This window comes from Arachis ipaensis, chromosome B1 (genome assembly GCF_059453495.1).
Source record: "Arachis ipaensis isolate K30076 ecotype BB chromosome B1, ASM5945349v1, whole genome shotgun sequence".
Lineage (NCBI taxonomy): Eukaryota > Viridiplantae > Streptophyta > Magnoliopsida > Fabales > Fabaceae > Arachis > Arachis ipaensis.
The window spans coordinates 108,546,757-108,555,626 of record NC_142436.1 but is presented as its reverse complement, the minus strand read 5'-3'; positions in this window follow the sequence as shown (position 1 = coordinate 108,555,626).

Sequence of the window (8,870 nt, the reverse complement as noted above, 5' to 3'; positions counted from 1 at the left end):
TAAAAAAAATTGTGTTTTGTGCGTACGCACGAGAGACCCACTCTGCCAGCAGCGCTCGCACGCCCTGTGCTTATGGATGCCCCCGAATTTTTGTTGGTGTGCGTACGCACACATCTTTGTGCGTAAGCACAGGTCCCAGTCTGGGCAATAATAAGGAAGGGTGCCCTGTTGCGCCACTCCTCACCTCTTTTCTTCTTTCCTTATTTCTTCTTCTACCCCACCTCAGCCAAGCCCCACCCCTTCTTCCAGCGACCACCACGTCGCCGTCCGACCGCCACTGCCGGAACCACCACCGCCACAACATTTCTCTCTCTCCTTATTTCTTCTCTTTTCTTCTTCTTTCTTCTTTCTTTCTTCTTTTTCTTCTTTCTTTCTTCTCTTCTCCGGCGAAACTTCGTTGCCGTGAGCCTCGCAGTGGCTAACACAAGTGCCACTGTTACCTATCTTTTTCTTTTCCATCCTTCAACTTTTTAATTTTCTTGTTTTAATCTTCGTTGTTATGTTTAGTTGCTTGCTTAATTTCTATTGTCTTTATTTAACTTTGGTTATTTAGTTTAAGTTTGGTTAATTGTTTGTTGTATTGCAAGTGTTCAATTTTTCATTTATGAGTTGTTGATGTTCAAATTTTTGCTTGACTTTGATGCATTTGTGCACCTCATACCATGTGTTTGTTTAAATGCCTGAATGAACTTTTTGTTTAATTCATATGTTCTGATGACCATATGTATTGGACTATATCCTTGTTTGGCATTCTAATCAAGAATTGTGCACTTTTAAATAATTATGATGTTATTTTGGATTAGTATTTCAATCATGTACTTGTTCATTGTCTTGAGTTACTAGCACCAAATTGATGTAGAAATTGACTTTTTGTCTCTTATTTGGTGCAATTTTTAACAAGTACATATTGAATTTAGTGAATTGAATGGAATTGCTTATTCATCATGGTTTTAAGTCAATGTAATCACATCACAAGGTATTTGCTCCTTGTTAATGCTTTGCATTTGTTTGAGTTGACTTGACTTGACTTGATTCTTATCAAGATTTGTCACTTTTTGTAGCAAGCACCTTCCCATGTGATTATTACCTTATTCGTAAGGATGAATAGGTAGTTTTTCTTCATCATTGCATTGGTTATTGTTTGTTGTGCTATTTTATATCAATTTTTCTCTTTCACTTCCACAACTTTAATATCCAATAATTCCTACACTCAATTCACTCTTGTGGTAGTTGCCTAAGTTTGCTTGTCCTTAATTGATGCTCATTCATTGCTTGCATCTTAGACCATTTAGTTGAGAAACTCATGCTTACTTTTTTATTGTGTGGATGCCATTTTAACTGGAAGTTGTGTGTATTCTAACCACATGCACACTTGGAATACACACATGGCTCATCTTTTCGCATACCACACAACTATGAAAACTTCCTCAATTAGATGCTTATTTACTTACTCATTTATCCTTTTGTGCCACTTGCCTTTTGATTCTTAATTATACTTTATCCATTCTTTTTGAGGATGAGACGTCAAGGTAAGAGTCAGGAGAGGAGGAGGACACCGAGGATGGAGATGCCAAGAATGCTTTGTACTTAGTGATTTTCACACAACCCAAGCCCCCGCATCCGCCAACCGAAGGTGGAGCTCTTGCGAGACATTCCCCCCCGGATCATGTTCATGCACGGAAGATCGTGTAACGCTTAAGTGTGGGGGAGGATTCGTCATTTTGGGGTGTAAATTCTCCTTTCCGAATACTTTGCACCTTATTTTTGTTTCTTTTTATTATGTCTCTTATAGATATTTGGAGTGTTTTTGATTGTTGCTTTGCACTTTCTCCTAGTATATATATATATATATATATACATCTTAGTTTATTTCTAGTTATTGCATTTGGCATTTTTGCTTTTGCATGGCATATTTTATAGATAGAAGTTGTGACTGGATGATGTGAATAGTATAGCACCTAGTTCAATTTTGTCCTAATTGTTCATGTTAATTTTTTTTGCAATGTTGAAAATTAGGAATAGAACTAGGAAAATTTTTGATGAAATTGCATCCATCACAACATACATACATACATATAGGAAATAAATTTTGGTGAAAAACAACAAAGATTTCCAAGAATTTTGTTCGAAGGGCACTCTATTGAATTGATTTGGAAAATTATTTTTAAACTTGCTTGAATGAATTTTTGTGGAACATAGAAGAGAGATATAACAAAACAACCTTGTGAGTTGTTGAGCCTTAATGAGTAGTTATACATTACAACCACAAATTTTGTTCATTGTGTGCTATGCTCCTTCTATGATTGTAATCTTGGTTTTGCTTGATTCTTTATTTCCTATGTTTGATGTTTGAATGCATTGAGCATGATTGAGGCCAATTTTTTGAATTAAACTCACTCACTCATATAGCCTTACCCTTGCATCTACCTTTGTAACCCCTTTTGAGCTTTCTAATCTCCTTTGATCTAATTATTAGCACATCACAACCCTAAGCAAAAAATTATGAATGACCTTGAATCGTATCTTTGATTAGCTTAGGTTAAGGAGTGTGTTTCATTTAAGTGTGGGGGAAATCTTCGAAAAACATTGGTAGTGAATGAAAATGTTTGTTTTGGGTACTTATTAAAAATTTGGAAAAAATGGGTGCACATTCATGTGTCAATTTGCTTTAACCATATGCATTTGTCATAGAAAAAGAAAAAAAAGGAAATAGAAAAGAAAAAGAAAAAAATGAAATGGAAAAAGTAATAAGAGGGAATAAAGGTTGCCCCAAAGAAAAGAAAAAAAAAATGAATAAGGAATGCATATGTGTTTTGAATAGAAACTAAGGCATGAATGTGTGTGGAAAGAAGTAATGGATGGTTAGAATGCATTTTTGTGATTTGGTGGATATAGGTTGAGTGTGATACTTAAACTAATCAAGGATTCAATTCAATTTAGTCCACTTGGCCATACCTATCCCACCTTGATCCTAACCCCATTACAACCCTAATAAGTCCTCATGATAATTGCATTCATGCATCAAATACTTGTTGATTGTTAGATGAAAAGCAAATCCTTGAAAGCATGATTAGGAGGAGACTTGAGTGATTAAAACCCTACCCACCGAGTGATGAAAGTGTATACACACCTAGTGAGGGTTCAATTACTCAATTCTATGTTTCCACCTTTCTTATCGTGCATTCTTGCAAGTTGCTTCATTTTGAAACTCGAATCAATTCTTTGGATTTTGTTTGCAATGAATCATTTTTTTGCTTGGCCCTATTTGCCTATACTTGCTTGGGAATTTGATTGTTTGTTTTCACCAATTTTATATATATACTATAAATAGATATATAGGTAAAGATAGTATGTACATACTTGCATGCATATAGGTAGTTGCATTTAATAAGTTGATTACCCCTTTGATCATTCTCCTTGTTGGTTTAGCATGAGGACATGCTATTATTTAAGTGTGGGGGAATTGATGAGTCCATATTTTTCGATATATTTTAGTTTAATTTGAATGGATTTCATCACATAAACCTACACTAAAGCATCAAAATAGCAAACTTTTGTGTTTTGCCCCTAAATTGATCTTAAATGTGAAAACATGCATTTTTGTGCTTAAATTGAGTAATTTAATTCCACTTTTATGCCATTTGATGCCGTGATATGTTTTGTGAATGATTTCATGTCATTTTGGCAAGATTGGCTAAGCAAAAGTGGAAGAAGGCATGTAGAAGGGAGAACACATGAAGAAAATAAGGAAAAGCACACACAGACAAGTGTGCGTGCGCACAAGTACCCGTGCATACGCATAGGAAGGAATTTGTATGTGTGCGTACGCACAACCCTCTATGCATATGCACAGGAGCCAAAACAGCAAAGTGTGCGTATGCACAGATGGACCCTGTACGTGGTTTCATTAATGAAACACGTGCTGCGCGATTTTGGGGACCTTTGGCCCATTTTTGGAAGCTCCAATGCTGAATGGGAAGTGCTATATCAAGGGAGATTGAAGCCATATGAAGGCAAGAGAGTAGGAGAGCTCACTTAGATAGTTTTAGAGAGTAACTAGGAGTAGGAGTAGGAGTAGTGTAGTGTAACGACCTAACTTCCAATACGTCATGATCGTACCAAAAGTAAGGCGTTACTGACCTGTTTTCCTTATTAACTATTTACTATTAAGCCTTTAGTTCGATATCGCGATTCAATTTTAGTAAAAATACCAGAAATTTTTGTTTTTATTAATTAAAATCATATAGTAAACATCACCAAGTAATAATAATCACATAATTATTAATAATAGTAATATTATACAAAAGAATTTAAATAAAATTCAGGTACAACTCCTATCCTTCTGCATAAAATAAAAACCTTAAGCAGTAAGGGCGAGGGAATTCTATGAAAGAAACTCAAGTCATAAACTTAACTCGTAAATAAATTCTAGAATCGCCCGCAGCTTCAAACTGAATCTTCGAACCTGTGTCACTGAAAGGGTGGAAGATTTTGGGGTGAGAACAAACCACACGTTCTCAGTAGGGAATGGGAATGCCGTAAAAGTAATTATTTACATGCAAATAATTAACTCAAGTTTCCAATGTAGTTTTCTTTATCAAACCTTTTCAAAAATTTCTTAAGACTTACTTGAAACCGTTTAAAACCCTTTCTTTAAATCATATTACTTAAATAAAGTCTCAACCGCATTAGCCATTCTTCAGCTACAAATAGCATTCCTCAACCATCACAATAACTAAGTAAATCAGCAACATAAATAATATACCCAAACCTCACTTCACAAATACCATTCCTCAATACTTCACTAAGTTCAAAGCATCAACAAAAATATCTAATCAAACATACAAGCAGGTCACCAAGACAAGCAGCACAATCACAAAGAAACAAGACAAGCAACACGATCAAATGCATATGCACAAACAATATGATGCATGTCTGTCCTAAGCAGGTCATGAGCTCACGTGTCGGTTTACACCCTGCAGCCCGACAATACCTAGGAACTAGTCCTAGATATGGCTTATTTTCTGTAGGTAAACTTCGGCCTACAGAAATAGCACCACTGTAAGTGAACTTCGGCTTACAAAAATAGCGCCCCTGTAAGTGAACTTTGGCTTACAGGTATCACAACTCTCTGTAGGTGAACTTCGGCCTACAGGAGCAACACCCTGAGATACACAATTGATATTCACTGCAGGTGAACTTCGGCCTACAGGAATAACAACTTACTGTAGGTGAATTTGGGCCTACAGGACCTCTAGGGCCAATAGAAAAGCATCAGATGAACATATAATAGAATATCATGCCACAAGGCTTAACTCTTTATTTTTATACTCTTCTCCTCTATTCTCTTTGTTATATTACTCTTTTCTCATTATCATCATTCAATATCATTCTCATTATTCATCATCACTTTCACATTTTTATGTAGCACTTCTTTCTTTCTCTATTCAATCATACTATACAAACTTTACATCTTTCACTTTCACAACATCTTAGCTCGAAACATTTCTCTTTATCATTCGGATTCAAATATTATAGAATTCATCAAACTCCTGAAAAGTAATCCTCTATTTCAAGCCCAAAGCATAACTCTTTTCATGTTGAATCAATCTTGAAATATAGTTTCTTTCTTAAATAATTTAATTTTGAAACATAAACCTTTCTTTGGTAAGTCAAAATTAAAATAGAATAATTCTTTTCTTTATTAAATAAAGCTCAAGTAATATAATTTTCCAAATTCAAAGCTTCTAAAATAACTTTTCAAATGAAATCTCAAATTTTTATAAAATTTCGGTAGCACCTCCCCTAAAACTCGAACTTAACCACCCTTATGGGTTCCTTCTTTCTCAACAATTCAACAATCCTTTCTCAACAATTATCAAATACAAGATTCTCAAGCAACCAGAAAATCCACAATTCGTAATTCTCACATAATCTAACAATCCAATTTTCATCTCATCAATTTACAATTAAATTCATAAGTCATAGAATCCTTTCAAATTAAACTCAATCAATTCTCCATCCATTTATCAGCAACTATCATGACAGATTCTCAATAATTATCTCATCACAATTCAGTTTAAGAACTAACATCCTTTCATCAATTAAAATCAGAATTTCCATAAACCATTCTTTAAAAGTAAATCGGTCCAATTTCAAGAATTCATAACAAATACCTCGACATCAACTCTTCATATTTCTTGTTATTTTTAAAGTTATTTAGTTATTAGCAAAGTTACCATTTTATTCTAAAGATCACACTTTAGGAAAATATTTCAGTAATCATCCTCCAATCCTTTAACCGTTCTCAAAATCAACTCTAGTTAACCTTAAATCAACAATAACAACCAAATTAAGAAATCAATGTAACCCGAAATTTAGGTAACAAGCATAGCCTCAAATCAAAATCGACCTCATCAATTAATCGCTTACAACAATGAAACCAGTCACAATCACAGCCAAGTCAGGATCAATAAATCATGACACAGAAAATTAGTCTAACCATTAATAAATTATTTATATACTCTTAAAGTTTACTATATTATTTCAGAAAATCACAGGTTCTCAAAACAGTTTAATCCCTTAGTTCTAATCCTTCAATAACCACCAAAACCAATCTCAACTAGTCACAAGTAAACTTCACAGCCATTCCCATACATCAAATATCCAATTCAACATCAAACAAGTCAATAATTCACTCAAAATCAGAATCTCAACCAATTCATCGCAGAATCAATAATTCAGTCACATTTCACAACCGCATCTAATTTCAATTATAATTCAAAGTAACCACAACCACATTTCAACCAATTCAGCAATATCACATGAAATCAGAATTGTCAACAAATCCATTAAAATCAGAAAACCAATATCAGTCATAGCATTAACCAATCACAATTCAAACTCGACTCATCAATCATCAACATGTCAGTTTTTCTCAATAAGTAACTCAGCATAATTTCAATTTAGTAAGTAACACAAGCTTAATCACCATTCACTACCATATTTAATTCAAATCATAACTCAGAAAAATTGCAATAGCTAACCATTCTCAAACACATTTCAAGTCATTCATGTAAATTAAGAAGTCCTTAATTATTATTAACCATTTGCACTTATCTAATTAACTTTTTAGGCATTCTAAATTAAAAACGTTAAATCCCCTACCTCAATGTCGTATTAACAATGCAATTAAACCAAGTAGCAGCCTCGGTGATGTTTTTCCTATGAGTTCCTTTCCTCTGGCAATAACACAGCAGCTCGGAACCTACGTAGCAGCATCAGAAACATCAAGAGCAGCTCCAGAAATTGGTTCCTAGCGACTCCAATGGCAGTATCCATGGCGGCAGAGACTCCGGTAACTACGAAAATCACAAGCAGAAGCAGAACGGAGGACAATAATGAGCAGAGGCAAGAACGAATTACATCAGAATCAAAACAGCAACTTCGGCGTTTCAACTAGTACCAGCGATAGACTTTACTCACGGCGGTGGCGACGAAGGGCACACACGATGGCACTGGAACGACGTCGACAGAACCCTCACGGAACCCAGTTCCTGACAGCGACGGTGGCAGAAAAGCAACCCAGAAACAGCGGCTCCTCTCGTGCGTCCTCTTCCTCCATCGCTCAGCAATGGCGACGCGACTCCACAGAATGGCAGCGACGACGGAGCATGAACGGCGACGACGACGGGAGGCACAGCGACGCCTTCTTCCTTCTGCTCTTGTCTCAGGCTCGTCTCCTTCCTCTGGCTCCTTCTGCGACGGCATGGCTTCAACGGCGATGCTCTCCGCGGCTCCACGAATGGCTGACATGAGGCGCTGCAGCGCGGGCAAGGCTGGGCGACGCTGGGGATGGTGGCGACGGCGTAGCAGGGCCCGACGAACAGAGGCGGCGACGGTGCCGAGCCCCCTCCGGCGACACTCTTCCCTCTTCTCTCGGATCCCACTCTCTCTGCGCTTCTTTCTCAGTTCTATGTGAGTGAGTTTTACGTTTAGGAAAGGAAAGGGGGGAAACTGGGGGTGCGGCTGAGTGGGGTAAGGGTGAAAGGGTTAGGGTTCCTCGATTTAGGAAATTAGGGTTTCTGATTCAATTTGGGAATTAGGGTTAGAAATTAGGATTTTATAAAAGAATATGGATAGATATGAATAGATATTTTGATAAAATTGAATAGTAGAGTAATTTTAAAATCAAATGTACTCTATTAAAAATATTTAGGAACATTATTTATCATCATATTGCTAAGTTCAATTAATTATTTCTAGTTTAAATTATAAAATAAGCATATTAATCATATAATTATAAAATATAGTTCAAACTCAATATTAATCATTCAAATTAAATGATATAACTTCTTATTATTTTTCTATCACTAGACTTTAATTTCAATTTATAAAATAACCAATTATAATAAAAATTGTGCATAAATATTAACTAGCTTAAACATAAAGTATTTATAAATATCAATCTAATCATTTCTAATAAAATAATTTCTAGGAATTCAAATTAATAACATAATTCATTCAAAATAGAATTTATTTAAATTAAATTATACAATTCTTCTATTTTTTTCAATTATCAAAATTATAATTTCAATTATACCAAATATCTAATAAAGATTATATAAAAATTCTATTTAATTTAAACTTCAATTATCATGAAATTCCATTTAATTACCTTTAGTAAAATAATTTTCTTAAAATAAAATTATCAACAAATAAAATAAATCAGAAATAACTAATTATTTGATTTTCAAAAACTAGGGTTGTTACATGTAGCATTGCTCTCTTAAGGTTTCATTTCCATTTCCATTGTAGCATTTTATAGCAAGCTTTGATTTTGGATTTTGCTTCTTTAATTGTAAGTACTC